The sequence below is a fragment of the Vicugna pacos genome, chromosome 11 (assembly GCF_048564905.1).
Source record: "Vicugna pacos chromosome 11, VicPac4, whole genome shotgun sequence".
NCBI lineage: Eukaryota > Metazoa > Chordata > Mammalia > Artiodactyla > Camelidae > Vicugna > Vicugna pacos.
This window is the reverse complement of record NC_132997.1, coordinates 57,482,170-57,498,241: the sequence shown is the minus strand read 5'-3', so window position 1 is coordinate 57,498,241 and position 16,072 is coordinate 57,482,170. Positions and strand designations below refer to the sequence as shown.

Here is a 16,072-nt window from a genome sequence, read left to right as displayed (position 1 = left end):
TAGGGAAATTTTCAGCTACTATCACTTCAAATATTTTCTCAGGTCCTTCCTCTCTCTTCTCTTTCTGGGACCCTTATAATGCAAATATTAATGTGCTTCATGTTGTCCCAGAGGTCTCTTAAACTATCCTCATTTCTTTTCATTCTTTTTTTCTGTTTTGTGGTAATGATTTCCACTAATATGTCTTCTAGCTCACTGATTTGTTCTTCTTCCTCATTTAGTCTATTCCTGGTTCCTTCTAGTGTATTATTCATTTCAGTAATTGTATTCTTCAACTCTGTTTGGTTGTTTTTTGTATTTTCTAACTTATTGCTAAAAACTGCTCTGTGCACCTATCCTCCTCCCAAGATCTCTGATCATCTTCACAGTCTTTATTCTGAACTCTTTCTTAGGTAGACTGCCTATCTTCTTATCACTTATTTCTTCTTCTGAGATTTTATCTTGTGCCTTTGCCTGGAACATATTCCTCTGCTGCCTCATTTTGTCTAAATTTCTATTTGTATTTTTATGTAGGTTAGTTACATTTCTTGATCTTGGAGAAGTGGCCCTCGGTATGAGATATCCTATGCATCCCAGCAGTGCACTCCCCTCTGTCACCCAAGGGCCAAGGTCTGGCTGACTCCAGGATAGAGTCTGATCTGTGTTTGCCAACTCCTTCCACAGGCTGTGGGTTTGTTGTTTTCTTACTTCTGGTGTCTGCCCCCTGGTGGGTGAGGCTGGACTAGAGGCTTGTGCAGGTTTCCTAGTGAGAGGGGTTGGCACCTGCCCACTGCTGGGTAGAGCTGGGTCCTGGCCCTCTTGTGGGCAGGGCCAAGTCCAGGAGTATGTCTAGAGGCAGCTGAGGGCTCAGGAAGTCTGTTGATGGTTGGGGTTGTGTTCCCACCCAGTATGTTGTTTGGCAGGTCTTGGCACTAATGATCCAATCAAGATGTCAGCCTCCAAGAAAGCTTATGTAAGTGAATACTTTCCAAATGTCCACCATCAGTTTTACATCCTCAGGGTGAGCCACAGCCACCTCCCACCTCCCCCAGTGACCTTCCAAAACCAGCAGGCAGGTCTGGCCCAGGTTCCTATCACTGCCTCTGCCCTTGGTCCCAGCAGACACAAGATTCTGTGTGTGCTTCCCAAAAGAGTGAAGCCTCTGTTTCCCCTAATCCCATGGAGCTCCTGTAATTAATCCCTACTGGCCTTTAAATCCATATACTCTGGGGGCTCCTCCTCCAGATACCAGAACCCTGGGCTGGGGAGCCTGACATGGGGCTCAGAACTCTCACTCCTGTGGAAGTGCCTCTGCAATATAATTTTTCTCCAGCTTGTGGGTCACCCACTCAAGGTGTGTGGGACCTGATTATATATTAAGCGCACCCCTCCTACTGTCCTGCTGTGGTTCCCTCTTTATGTTTCCAGTTGATGAAGAGCTTTATTAGTAAGTTCCAATCTTTTTTTTTTTTATTGGTTGTTATTTAGCAGTCAGTTTTGGTTTTGTTGTGATTGTGAGAGGAGGTGAGCTTGTCGTCTTACCACTCTGCCATCTTGACTCCTTATATATTTTTTACTTTAAAAACGTTTACACTAACACATCTTGTCTTTATTTTGAGTTCTAGTTTGAGGGAGGGAGCAAATATATAATGTACTTTTCCTATGTTGATTTGATATACCACATTTAGCAAATTCTTATGTGATAGATCAATTTATTGAAAACAAAGGTTACTGGATTTCTAGGTTGACTGATTTGTATTTTCTTATTTTTACTGGTATTCATGTTTATAAAATTTATTAATTTTAATTTATATATTAATTTAAATTAGCATAATTATGATTTTAAATCACTTATTAACTTTAATAATTCATAATTCTTAATAATTAAAATTCAGATTGCCTATATTCATATTAATTTCTGATCATAGGCTTACTATTGCAAAATCCCACCCATTGTACATTCACCATTGCCCACAGACATACAATAATCCTGATTCTTCTCTAGCTTCTTGAATTCTTTAGCATTCCAACCTACAAGTCACACTCTTAACGTCAACCAGAAAATATTACTTTATCTCAAATTTTTGTTGTAAACATAACTTGAACATGATTTTAAAATTACCTTGTCTCTGCACGAGGCAACACTCTCTTCAGCGGGATACATTATTTAGTTATAAAGTAAAATTCTAGAAATTGGTACATGTTGAATCAGTCTCCAGGGACTCCTTATGTTTCCACAAATGCAATATCAGTAGCATAAGAATGGAAATTGCCTGTAAGTGTTCAAGTTTCAACAACATGCCTTTTCTGATTTTGCAGTTACATAGGGGAAGTGAGCCAGAGCTGGGGTGCACAGCATTACAAATGGCCTGTTACTTAGATACCAGGCTCCCTGATTCAACCTGTGCCTGTCGTGTATTACATTTACTGCTTTCCAAGTTGTGCCTCTCCAAGCTGAGTCCGCGTGGTCTCATCCCACTGTATTAAAATGTCAATGAGTTGTTTATCACAGGACTTGAGAAAACTTACTGTTCTAAGAGGAGAAGCCTCACAATGGCCTTCTGTCAGTACTATGTGAAAAGCAGAGAACTTCTCCAGAAAGCATTCCTATACCTTTCAGTTATGGGTTGAACTCTATCCCCCAACCCCTAAATTCATATGCTGAAATCCTAACACCCAATACCTCAAAATGTGACCTTATTTGGAGACAGGGTCTTTACAGAAGTAATCAAGTTAAAACTAGGTCATAAGAATGGGACCTAATCCAGTATGACTGGTGCCCTTGTAAAGAGGGAAATTCAGACACAGAGATAGACATGCATACAGAGAAGATAGCATGAAGGAACACAGAGAGAAGATGGCTATCTATAAGCCAAAGAATGCCCCATGCCACCCGAATCTAGGAGACAGGCCTGGAATGGATCCTTCCCTAGTGTTTTCAGAGGGAACATGCCCCTGCCGACTCCCTGATCTTGGATTGCTGACCTTTTGAACTGTGAGACAATAAATTTCTATTGTTTAAGCCACCCAGTTTGTGGTACTTTGTTACTGCAGCCATAGGAAAATAATACATTTTCCCTGCCTTTTACACTTCGCACTCTCCAAGCATTCTGCCTATACCTCTAGAAGAGATTCATAACATTTTATGGAGTTATAAACTTGTCTAATTATTATTAAATAGGTGGTACATGCATATGGGAAAAAGACTCTTAGAGTACAGAACAGCATAAAATAGTCTTAGAGTGGACACTACATTCTCCTCAGCTGGTTCCCTGCAGCACCCCACCCCCTGTTTCCTCCAAGTGCCCTTCCAAGAGGCAACTACCATTATCTGTAGATTATATTCTAAGTTTCATGATCGTTCCAATTTTAGTTCCCTGTTTCCTCTCATTGACCACAGGCCCTGTGGGGGAAAGAATATTGCTTCCTTCTGTGTAATCTCAGCTCTCAATAAATCTGAGTTTAATGAACTGTTCACTGGCTAAGTTTAGGAAGGCTGATGCATGAAATTCAAGTTGGTTTAAGGCTCTGATTGTTGTTAATAGCCAAACAGTCCTGTTATTTATACATCTGAGTAAAGATTTTGCTTGAGAGGCAGAATGGAGGAGATAGTGAGGAAACTGGGTGATGTTGTCGAGAGTGAGTAGAAAGAATTTCACTAAAGAGGAAGTGTAAACTTGTTGATCTGATGTCTCCATTGCTAGTATTAATGGTTCCCTGTAATAAACTTTGAATAGGAGTAACCCAGCTCCTATGTGTTAATCTGACAGGCAATCTAATATTCTGGTTAAGAGCTCAATTTTGGGGTCAGACTGCCTACCTTTGTAGTTATTGTAGTTAGTACTAGTTCTTTCACTTCTTAGTTGTGTGACACTGAACAAGTGATTTATCTCTCTGTAACAGGTTCTTCATCCAGAAAATAAAGAAACCAAACAGTATCCCCTTTTTATAGTTGCTATAAGGATTAGATGGACTAAAGCTCTTAGAACCATGCCAGGCAAACAGTAAGGACTGTAACTGTTAGATTTATTATTAAGTCATTGATAAATTGTCCCACTATGGGTTTGTTAGTGTATCAGTTAAGATGCTTTCTGAATGCAAGCAGCAGAAAACCAAGCAAAAAGGAACTTAAACAATAAAGACATTTATCATCTCCTATAACAGGAAGTTCTGAAGGAGGTTTTAGGGTTGGTAATTCAGTGGCTTGTTGCAGCTCCAAAGTTTAAGGGATAGGCATCCTCAGCTTTTATCCTCAGATTTGTCTCCTCAGGCTCACAAAATGTCTATCACTTTTCCAAGAGTCACACCCAGACAACAATGTTGAGAGGTAAGAATCAGAAAAGGGAGCTCCCTTCCCCCTCCACATGTCCCTTTTAAAGAACAAGCAGAAAGCTTTCTCAGAAGTTGCCAGAAGTCTTCTCATGTCTCATTGGCCAGAATTATGTCACATGTCCACGCTTAACCAAACATTAGGGTATAGAATGAGAACTCCAGGATCACTGGTTGCAGTCTACTTTCCTTGAAAGACATAAGTACTCAGACATAAAAATCAATTGCTAGCCTAGAAAAAGGCAGTAGGTCAACAATAAATATCTCCATTGCTGTTAGTTCGCCTTTCAATTTTTGGATGGAATTCCTGAAATTTTAGTTATTTATTTATTCCCCTAAAATATTTTGTTTCATTTTGTCTTAATGTGTTTCTACAGCCTCAGGTAATCTGTCGTGAAAAGTCATATATTTGCCATTTCCACTGTATGTGCGTGTGCGATGTGTAGCAGAGAGGGATCGGGGGGTGGGGTGGGTGGAGAGAGAGAGAAGAGGGAGAGAGAATTCAACTTCTTAGTGGCACTCTTTATTTGATTATCCTACAGGAATCTTAGACAATTTCAAAACTGAACACATGTCCCCTGAATTGACATAACCATCAAGGAAGATGATGAATCAGCCCCACGGAGATCACAGTGCAATTGCACCAGTTTACCTGCTCTTGCCTCTGATTGTATGTTTCAGACACACTTCAGTTCTCTGGGTCCTATCCTGCCATCTTAACCAAATCTTTCATTACCTATTTCCATTTCCAACTCTCCTTATCTACTTTCTCATTCTCAAGCAAACAGTGTCCCTTTGGACAATGTCTGTCAGTTTACACCCTGATGAGAATGCACCTCAGCACAGTCAGAGCTCTGTGGCCAGCCCTCTACCCTTCATGGAGCCCTCATGGTCACCCCGGCAAGACATGGCCTGGCTCTGGACCACAGCCAGCTCCTTTTCCCTGACTCAGTCATAACAGACAAAAAATTTGTCATCATCTTTCAACTCTTCACAAGGACAAGTGGTCAATCAAAAAGGGACAGGGAATGGGGAGGTACGGGGTAAAGGCCTTGCTATTTGGATGACTTAAATCCAGTAATAAAAAAATTTTAAATGCCTATAATTGTCACGTTTCACTAACTCAGACTGCCCTACCATGAACTGATATTTAAGAAAATCACTCTACCTGATGCAAACTTAAAAAGCAACTTACACAAAACTAGAGAGAGATGAGAAGACTAAGAGTAGAAGGGAGGGACCTTGTATTCTCCTCTTAAGCCCACCAAGCTGAGGCCAGATCCCTGGCTTGGAGCCCCATCTAGGAAATGCCCCAAGTTCTTCAAGTGAAGAAGTGGGAGTCACATTTCCTCCCAGTGAGTTCACTGGCCCCGAGGGCACCGTGGCAGGATGGAACCTTGCATCTAGAAGCTGGCCTTCCTGTGACAGGCCCAATTAAGCCACCAGCTGTGATCAATTAGCCAAAAGGCCAATCAGGTACAGGCAGCTGGGTAGTGTGGGGGCTGGACTGGAATCTTCCAGAAAGCTAGCAGACTCTTGGCTGCTTAAAACTTCAATTCAATTTGTATTTATGGAGCCTCTCTTAAAATTCAGAGAGATCTTACTGAAGTTCCTGCATCTGAGAGGTATTAGGATAATGTAAGGAGGTAGCCAAGATCAGGGCTTGCCCTCTGAGGAGTTATGGAGAGGGACACTGAAGAACTTTCAGTTTACCTGTCTCACACCTATTTTCTGTGGGGTGGGATGTGAAAAAGAGTCTCTATGCCTTACAGACCAGTGTCTCTTGTGCCTTCTCTTCACTCAGGAGAAAAGTCTTAAAGGACCTCAAATTCCTCTGCCTTGACAGAGTCACTGACTGGTGGTGATGTATTTTAATTATTTTTAGGCAAATATAACTAGGGAGATATACAGTCTTCAGCTTTGTCGTGGTTTTTCAACTACGTTCCCCAGAAACACCTAAGTTCCTAGTTTCCACAGAGCCTGGCTTAAAGGCAAAGTATGCCACAATTGGACTTCTGTATAAAATTTCCCTCCAAGTATTACCCCAAAATAGTTTGTTTTTTAAACTTCTAAGCTAATGAATTAATTTGGGGTATCAGCAAACAATTGGATAGATATTTTGGAGGAACGAGAAACTTTCTCAAAACTTTAAAATTCTACTATACACTTGTTGCTCACTCCATAAAGCCCTAACTAAGGTCATAATTCAGGTCGGATCCAGAGAAAGATACTGTTCTGACACCTGATGTCAAAGAAGCCATTAAATCAACTAATGTCTTGTGCTAGGAAATTCAAACACAGACTTCTCTGGTTCTTCCCCTATCAAAGTTCTGAAGAAAAGCTGGAATGTGTAAGTCAAATAGTTAAAGAAGGAAAATTAGATGCCAAACTGTGCTAAGAGCTTAATCTGAATCACCCCTATTCTAGGTCATGAATGCTGTCTCTCAGACTGGTCTGGATTTTAGGATGCAGAGAAACACCATACACTGCTTTCTCCTATTAGGATATCTATACATTGGAAACTATTCATTTTCCTGTCCTGCCTTGAAGGTATTAGTGGACAATGTCCATCATTCATTACTGAAAACTGAAGATAGCTGTCTATTAAAATTTGTGATTAATTACTTTGTTGCTAAGAAGCATATAGGAAGTGAAAAATTCAGCATCTTGGAATTAAGTTTATTCTCTGCCCCAGTTACCAACCTAGATGAGGGAAGGCTTTCTTTTCCACTATTCTTTTGGCTACATCTCAAGAAAAAAATTGTAGAACATCATCTGGAGGCTGAAAAGCTGTCTCCCCCTGCTTCCAGCTCAAGCAGGAAGGACGGGGGAAAGGCAAGGGTTGTTTTAAGTCTTGAACAATATCTTTCAGTCTAGGCTAGTGGTACTCTTGGTGGTACAATGCTTTCAACTTTTAATTTTTTTCTATTTCATTCTTGTCAAAGAACTCCTATCCTATTTTGAAATATGCCCCTATAGACATATTTTGTTTCTAGTACCTTGTATCTATCAGATTTCTAGGAGACCCAGACCTTTAATCTCTCCCCCTTGAGCCTTTTTGTCCAATTTAAAGGATTTACTGGATACCATCTTAAGAGATTAAAAAGTTTCAACAAATGATATGCAGCAAACCCTTGATCTGGTCTTTGATATGAAGCTAAGTTTTAGTAAAACTTTTTTCTTCAGAGATATTCTTTTTCTGTGTTTTAATTGAGTGGAAGTGAGAATCGGTTATCTTCCAAATCATGAAAATTTTTCCCAAGTTTCTTTTTTTTGCTGTCATTTTTCTCCTGCTTTCAAACTAACCAATTCTTTTTGAATGCATCTGTTTCTTGTCAGGTGCATCCAATAACAGCCAACTGAAGCTGCTAACATACTGTCTGCCTACATCTTCTCCTATAGCTACAAGTTTATTAAGGAGATGGATCACCATCCTTCCACCTCCAATAACAATTTCCCTGTTTTCCATTAATAAGCCCCGGAGTCAGTGCAACTTATTTTACTTTTGTTGTTGTTGTTGTTGTTGTTGTTGTTACAGCAGCACATAGTGTCCATTAATAATTTTTGCAAAGTCAGGATGGGCTAACTTATGCTAAGGTAACAAATGGCTCCAAAATTCACGGGCTTACAACAACAACGATCTTTTTCTTTCATTATGTGTCCATTGCAGGGTGGCTATATTCTGCTTTATGTCACTTTCACTCTAGGACCAATGCTGATGGAGCAGCCACTAGATGGAACATTTATGATTTCATGGAAGAGGGAAAAGAGACAGGGATCTATGCATTAGCACTTAAAACTTCTGCCTGGAAATGGCGCATATCACTTCCATCCACATTAGCCAAATCAACTGTTTTGATTTCAACAGGCAGGAAGGTATATATTCATCCCACAGAAAGGAAAATAAGAATATTTAATAGTCAGTAATATAACTTACTACAATAACTTAATTTTAGAGTCAATAGGTACATAAAACACCAAAGATAATTATAATTAAATGTTATAAAATGCAACTGCTGAAAACCATAACCACATGAAAAGGAGAACACAACTGGCAAACATGAGATAAAGGTGCATGCAATCTACCTCTTAGCCGGAAGTCCTGCCTCATGCCTCTGACTCAGCAGGCTTTATCCTGTATTCATAGTGCTTATATAACTTATCAGCTGTATCAGCACACCCCTGAGAGTAAAAGTTGGTGCTATTAACAATAGCATCAAGCAAACAAGTAAAAACAGAGACTGTCCTGTGCAAACCAGGCTGATTCCCCACCTGAAATACCTGCTCAGCTCAAGGTCCCAATTACAGACTTTACTGGAACAGTATGAATTCTCAGTTGCAGAAAAACAAGCTTTATGTGTCAGTTGTAATTTGGCAGCACATAAGTGAGGAGATGCCAGTACAATGGTTTGCCAAGACACATGGTTGAATCTGCTTTTTCTGACTATAGTTGCTGGCACCTAGATACCACTGCCAGCTGTTCTACCTTTCCTTTGGTTTTTATGACTAGCAATTAGCAATTGTGGAAGAATGAAATGCTTCTGGATGAGGATTTGGATCAAGAGAATCACATGTCTATTGTGTCAGAGAAGCTTTCACTTCTTCAACAAATATTTGTTAAGCATGTTTTACACGCTGAGCACTTGACAAGGCACTTGGGCTACAACGGGGGGGGGGGGCCTTTACTCACAAGGAGTGGGTTCAGATGCCGGATGCACGAGCTCCAGGTGATTTTCACACGTCAGTGACTTTTCTCCTTGATGATATCGTAGACTTCTTGAGGGCACAGTCCACCCTTTATTCTTAGCATTTCTCACAAAACCTGTCACAGTGAGTGGAAGAAACTTCAGAATATTGTTCCTATGAGATAGGATCGTATTCTATTTAGTTTGGGACATTGCAGGTACTCAATTATTATTAAATGAATGGTTATTTATTGTGTGTTTTATTTCTTCAGTTCTATTCCCTTGGCAAAACAAAGAGAAATCCAGTTCCCCACCCAAAGAGAAATACTCAAAATGCTTAAGGAAGTCCAGTTTAGTTTCTTCCAGAAAAGTTGGAGGCTAAACTGAATTCTTCTCATAAGGCAATATTATCTTGCTCTTCTCAAAATCAGTGACCTAACAACAGAGGCCAAAGGGACAGTGTTTTTTTCTCTATGGCATATTTAGTACCACACATTATGCAATTTTATTTCAGTATTTTGAGGTGTTGGTCAGGAATCCATCATGACCGAGTTGTGCAGTATTTATGAAATTGTCAACTCAAGGAACACATCTGCTCATTTTTTTTTTTACTCTTAAATTACTTTACATAACAGAGGGGCCAAATTTGGCTGTTCTGTCGTGATTTAAATGGCCTGCACCTCATTAGTGTTGCCAGCATTTATTTAATAAAATCAAACCAGAATAGCATTTAATTTAGTTTTAATAGGATAGTTAATGTATGTTAACTAAATATCAATTGATTATTAAAGAGTGCTGAGGTGTAACAAATATGTGAGATATAAATCTTGTTGCTATGCCATTAACTCAGAATTACATAAGCAATAAATGTCTAATTAGAGTCTTAGTAGTGATGAGTTGTAAGCATTTATTGAGATTCATAAGATCGATGTTATAGACTTGTGCTAAGGACCACAGCTTAATTAACTCCTTCATTCCTATTTTTACCAGTCTCTGCCATGTTTTTTTATTTTATTGGGTGCTAAACTGGTGAAGTGGTAGTGAAGGGAGGGAGATGGTCCAAGTTTAGCACCTTAGATAATCCCAGACTGGTCAATAACAAGAATATGGGGATGACCATTCTCTGATGGGCTCAGACTCCAGAATTTTGGGTAATGGAATCATTGATTTCTAAGGTCCTTTTCTTGCAGATCAGTTTGGAGATTCAACATGATATGGCAATATAGTCAAGCCACTGGAGTAGCATAAGGTGAAGAATGAGCCCAGAATCAATTCCATCTTAGACGGGGAGGGCGGAAACAGATCAGTTATATAGTGTGATTCTAGGAGTCTTTTTTATTCCAAAAATATCCATCCTACTTCTCTCTCATCCTGAAGATCTTTAAGCAATTATTCCTTTGGGTTCAAGGAATTATAACTCTTTGATTCCTGGATTATACAGGATGGCCAAAAAGTCTGGGAACATAGGTAATTACACAAGATAAATGGATAATTGTTATAAAAAGATTGAATATGTTCAGTGACATTGCGTAATGTGCTCACTGTATTGTCCGTTGTTAAAAACACATATTTCAATGCATCGTGCAGAATTGCAAGAAACAGGATTTATCAATGCAGTGTTCCCATCAATTTCTGTGCATGCATATGTGATATATTTATTGCCTTATTTGTGTCTCTGATTTGCACTGAATAAACAAGTTTCTTTAGCGTGCCCCATAAGAAGTAACCAAGTGAGTTCAATCTGTAAAAAAAGTAATTTGTTTGTATCACCAGATTTTATGGTCACTCTGAATTTTAAGCCAGTATTAGACAGTTCTCTAACACCATTTGGAAAATTAATCAGATTATTGATTTGGGCATGGAGAGACTTTGGTGTGGTGTTATTTGGGGGGATTAAATGAGATAATGTATAAAAACTACACAGTCCAAAGTTTCCTATATTGTCTAAGATAGATGTTAACTCCCCTTTGTTCTTCCCTTTTCTCCCCTAGTCCTTTCCCTACTCCCATCCTATTTAACTGCTTTTAATGCACTAAAATTATCCCCACTCTATTCTTTCAGAGGGGGAGCATAGAATGCTAGCTCTTACATAGGTGTAGGGCTTTGTGCTATAGAAGCCAGAGGCCAGAAGTGGAGGAAAGCTACAGAACTGTGACAAGAGAAGGAGGCAGAATACTAGGAACATAATTTGCTGTTCACATTTTTGCACTGGGCAATCCTGGCCTTGCTCAGCCTACCAGGGGACCCCAGCCACAGAGGTTGCAGGCAACAGGTTGCTCTGCTGACACAGGTTAAGTGTATCTTAGAGCAGCTGCTTTCTCTACTAGACTCCCCTGGGCAAGGCCACTGGCTACATTTGTGCATTCCTGAGCTAGGCAGCATCGAGAAGGAGAACACACAGGGAGATAAGCATTGATCTCTAGGTTTATATAGTTGTTTGTGCATCATTATTTTATTCATTCGTTCAGTTTTCTATCTGCAACCTCCCCTAGAAGCTTCCTGTTTCAGGTTCTCTACGAATCTCTGTGGGCAGAGAGGTGATACAGAGAGGCTCACAGTTCCACAGGCCCAGATCACTTTCTCTTTGTACTTAGGAAACCTATGCCTGTTACAGTATTTTCCAAAGAAGAGAAATCATCCAAATTCTCATCTGTAAAGTCAAACAATGAATAAGAAATTTGACTTTTTTCGTAGAAAATTAGTATGAGAAGCTATGGGCATATATTTGATTCCACCCCGTTTGTTTATTTCTCACCTTGCTAGTGAGACTTGGGTACAGGAATCTAACTATGGAAAAATTTCTAATTATCCAGACTCTTTTCTCTAGTTTTGTGGTTTCCTCTGCTAGCTATACTCTCTACCAAAAGCTGAGCAAGAGAAGAATTAATTAGGTAAATTTCATTTTATTCCTTCTGTCAACAAGTAACTACATTCTAAGTCTCCTACTATGGACTCAATGTTCTTCTAAATTCTTTAGAGGGTATCAAGAGACATGGGAAATATTCCCTGCCTTTACGGAGTTTTCTCAGCTTAGAACAAATTTCTCAGAAAGAAACAAAATTCACTTGTATGAAAAGATAGAAACCAATTGTGTACTAAGCTTTGTGAGTCTAACTAATATGAGACCAGAGATGGAAAGAACTGGATTCTTCGGGTAGAATGAGGAAGGATGGAAAAAAGGAGGAAACAACTAAGTCCTAGGAACATCATGTTCTCCTTTTTCCCTTTAATTAACCACTGAAACAAGTCTCTGCGACAGGTATTACCCCCATTTGATATATGTAAAAACAAAGACCCTTTAGAGAAGGTAGTCATATTTCTTAACCTCTTTATAATCACACACTGAGTATTAAAGCATGAATTTGATTCTGAGACAAATTGGTTTCAAAGCATGTTGAGACATCAAATGGGGCTTACACTTGGTCTTGATAGAGGGGTAGAGTTCACCTCAGTGTATAGGAGGAGGGCAAACACTGCAAGAAACACTGGCCATGAGGAGGACAGTGAGGAGGCTGATGAGACCAATGTGGATGGGGGACAGTGAAAGAAAAGATTTTATTTTAAATTAGCTGTATTGCCTTGCATTTTTTTCAGGAGAATCATTGATATTAATAAATAATGTTTAAAATAAACAAAATAAGTTTTATTTGTACCAATGTATAAGGATTATAATAATCAATAAAGATCTAAAATATATTCATCTTCTTTATATAGCAGACTTTTGTATGTGGGATACCAAAATGCATTCCTATTGCTACTCCACTTGGAGCATGCTACACAGAGTGGCCCAAGTGAGAAGTTGCTCAATTGTATATTGACATCTGTAGTTTGGAATATTTTGTGATTTTGTGATTTATGTGATTCAGGAACAAATGCTTTCTGGGAACTGGACTTTTGAAGTGAAGAGGTAGTTTAACAATCCACCAGGAAGGTATACAAATCATGATGAGCCCACATACTCCTAATGACCTAGACTCAAAATACATAAAACAAATTTTGAGAGAATTACAAAGAAAGAGACCAATCCAAAATCCTAGGGGGAGATTCTAAAATATTTCTCTCAGAAACCGATAGATCAAGCAAACAAAAGAAATGTAAAAATGTAGAAGATTCGCAAAACATAACTTAAAATCTCGATCTAGTGATAGATGTGGAATCTTGTTTGCAACAGACCAAGAATACCTCCTTTTAAAGTACCCACTGAATGTTTATAAAAAACTGATAACATGCTAGAATATGAGAAGAGTCTCAACAAATTCCAAAGAATCTATTCATATGGTCTGTGTTATCACAGAGAAATAATTAAATTAGGAAACAACAATAAAAGGACAGTTAAAAACAACAACAGCTGTCATACCTTTCAGGGAGAAACATACTTCTAAAAAACTCAAGGGTTAAGGAGGATAGATATAAAAATTGAAAACTATTTAGTACTGAGTTGAAACAGCAGTACTACTTTTCAAAATGTAGCTGAAAGCAGTATACCACAGAAAACCTGTAGCCTATAAATTCAATTCTCTGTCAGTAAAAAGTGAATTGGCTTTCTTATGAAACTTGAAAAATTATATTTTTCACAAGAAAGTCAGAAATAAGAATAGTAAATAGTTAAAACTGTTCTCAAGTAAGATCAAAGAGTATAGATTTACACTATCTAAATTTCAGATCAGTTATGAAGCTATAGTAACTAAGGTAAGGTAAGGTTGTATTTGTGAATGTAGAAACAAATCATCAGAACAGAGAGTCTGGGAATGAAACAAGCATATATGGGCCATATGTCTACAACAGAGGAGGGAAAAAGATCAGAAAAATCAGAGAGATGGGACAATAAATGACTATTGCACAGGAAAAATTGGTTTTCCTATTAAAAAAAGTAAAATTAGATCACTGCCTCACATCATGCATAAAAACAGCCTCCTAGTGGATTAAAAATTGTAACATGAAAAAAACTTTAAAAGTATTAGAAGAAAATATTAGAATATTTTATGGTCTTAGGATAGGGAATAATTTCTCAAACAAAACAGCAAAGGCTTAAGTTGAAACAAGAAAAAGTATTAAATTTGATTACACAAATTTTCAAAAAGTCACAATAAAGTTAAAATATAAGTGTCAAAGAAGGAAAAAAGGTACTGCATTTTAGTAAATATGACAGATAAAAGATTATCACCCAGAATAACTATAGTATATATAAATAAGAAAAAAGACAAAGAAATCTAAAAGAAAATCATCAAAGAATATTAATAGTCAATTCTCTAAAGAGGACATCTGAATTACCAAAATAAAAAAGACAATGGCATACACACAAATGAGTACAAGTAAAACTGGAAAATCTGATTATGATTGGTGGATGTATCAGTGTCAGTACCCTAGATGTGACATTATACTGTAGTCCTGCAAAAGGATACCACAGGGGAAACTGGGCAAACTGTACAAGGGATCCCTTCATACTACTTCTTACATCTGCATATGAATCTACAATTTTCTCAATAACAATCTCAATTAAAAATACATAAAAACATTCCCATCGATAACCAAAGAAATTCAATTTTTTAAATGAAGTGCTATTTTACACACAGAAAATTGGTAAAAATTAAGAACTGTGACCATAATCAGAATTGGGAAGGAAGTGACTATTTAGAAAAAAGGGAATTCTAGTATTTTGTTTGTGGGAGTATAATTTGGAGAGCAATTTTGCAATAGCTCTTAAAATTGAAAGTGTGCATACTTAACAAATTCACTTGTAGGAGTATATCCTGGATATATTATTTTACATGTGTCCAAGGGGACATGTACAAGGATGTTATTGCAGTTGGTAATAATGAAAAATTGAAAACAACTCAAATATCCATGAATAGAAGAATGGATAAGTAAATTGCAGGATACAATGGAATACTAGACAACAATTAAAATGAATGAACTATATGTTTATGTATCAACGTGGATAGCTCTTGAAGGCATAATGTTGATTGAGAAAGTCAAATAGCAGAGTGTTACATACACTATGAAACCACTTATTGAAAGTTTAAAACACACACAAAAAATATTTCATATTGTTTATAAAATCATAGGCAACAAGATAATAAAGTAAGACTCTTTCTGTTTCAGTTTAGACTGGGATTCCAGGTCAAAAGGCAGAAATGCTCTCACATTTTAAAAAGAGGCACTAGAGCTAGTGGTGCAGGACATAGAAAGAAGTCATCTGAAGCCAGCAATGTGCTCCTTAATTGATCACAACTCTGGTCTTTAAAAAAGGAAGGAGATATCAAGAGAGAGAAGAGAGATTAGAGAAAGGTTTGCTTTGAATAAGCGTCAGTGAGAATCTCCCCTGCCTCTATCATTTTGAGAAGGGTAAGGTGTACACTTCTATTTTAACTCAGGTAAGAGGGGCTTCCCTGGGACCACTCAGAGGTTAATGGTCTCCACAGTTATTTCTTGAACACAAATAACACAAATAACTGTGGGCTGATACGAGTTGAACCTAAGCAATCAGAGGTTAAGAGGATATGACTGGGGCTCCATGTTCTGAAGGTCCACCAAGGAGGGAGGCTCCTCTCGCTCTGGGAATGGCCTGGACCACCAACTCAAAGAATGTATCAGTGTGAGGGAGGAGGGTGTAGCTCAGTGGTAGAGTGCATGCTTAGCATGCACAAGGTCCTGGGTTCAATCCCCAGTACCTCCATCAAAAGTAAGTAAGTAAACCTAATTACCTCCCCCCACAAAACGATTAAAAAAAAAAAAAGAAGAAGAATGTATCAGTGTTTCCCTTGGACAAAATATGGGCCATGAAGAAGAGCCTATCATTGATAGATTGATTCATTCATTCATACATTCAACAAAAACTTATTAAGTGCCTATTGTGTGCAAAGCACTATTTTAAGTATTTAAATCAGTGAACAAATAGGCAATGATTCCTGTCCTGATGAAGCTTACATTTCAGTTGTGAGAGACAGACAAGAAACAATAAACATAATAAATAATTGAATGATACAGTGTAATAGAATGTAGTAAGTATTACAGGAAGAATAGAGCAGAGTAAGGGGCATTAGATGTTCTAAGGTGAAGTGGGTAAATAGCACTTTTAA

The 16,072-nt window shown here is 38.1% G+C and overlaps 1 long non-coding RNA gene across 16 annotated transcripts in view; it reads right to left on the bottom strand.

Moving 5' to 3' along the window:
• Window positions 1-16,072, bottom strand: part of LOC107034545 (uncharacterized) — a 428,538-nt gene that overhangs the window by 140,183 nt on the left and 272,283 nt on the right. For all 16 annotated transcript variants that reach the window (XR_012077419.1, XR_012077421.1, XR_012077426.1 and 13 more), the window contains one exon: window positions 8,999-9,130. This is a non-coding gene — a long non-coding RNA (uncharacterized lncRNA). The remainder of the gene's footprint in view (window positions 1-8,998; window positions 9,131-16,072) is intronic.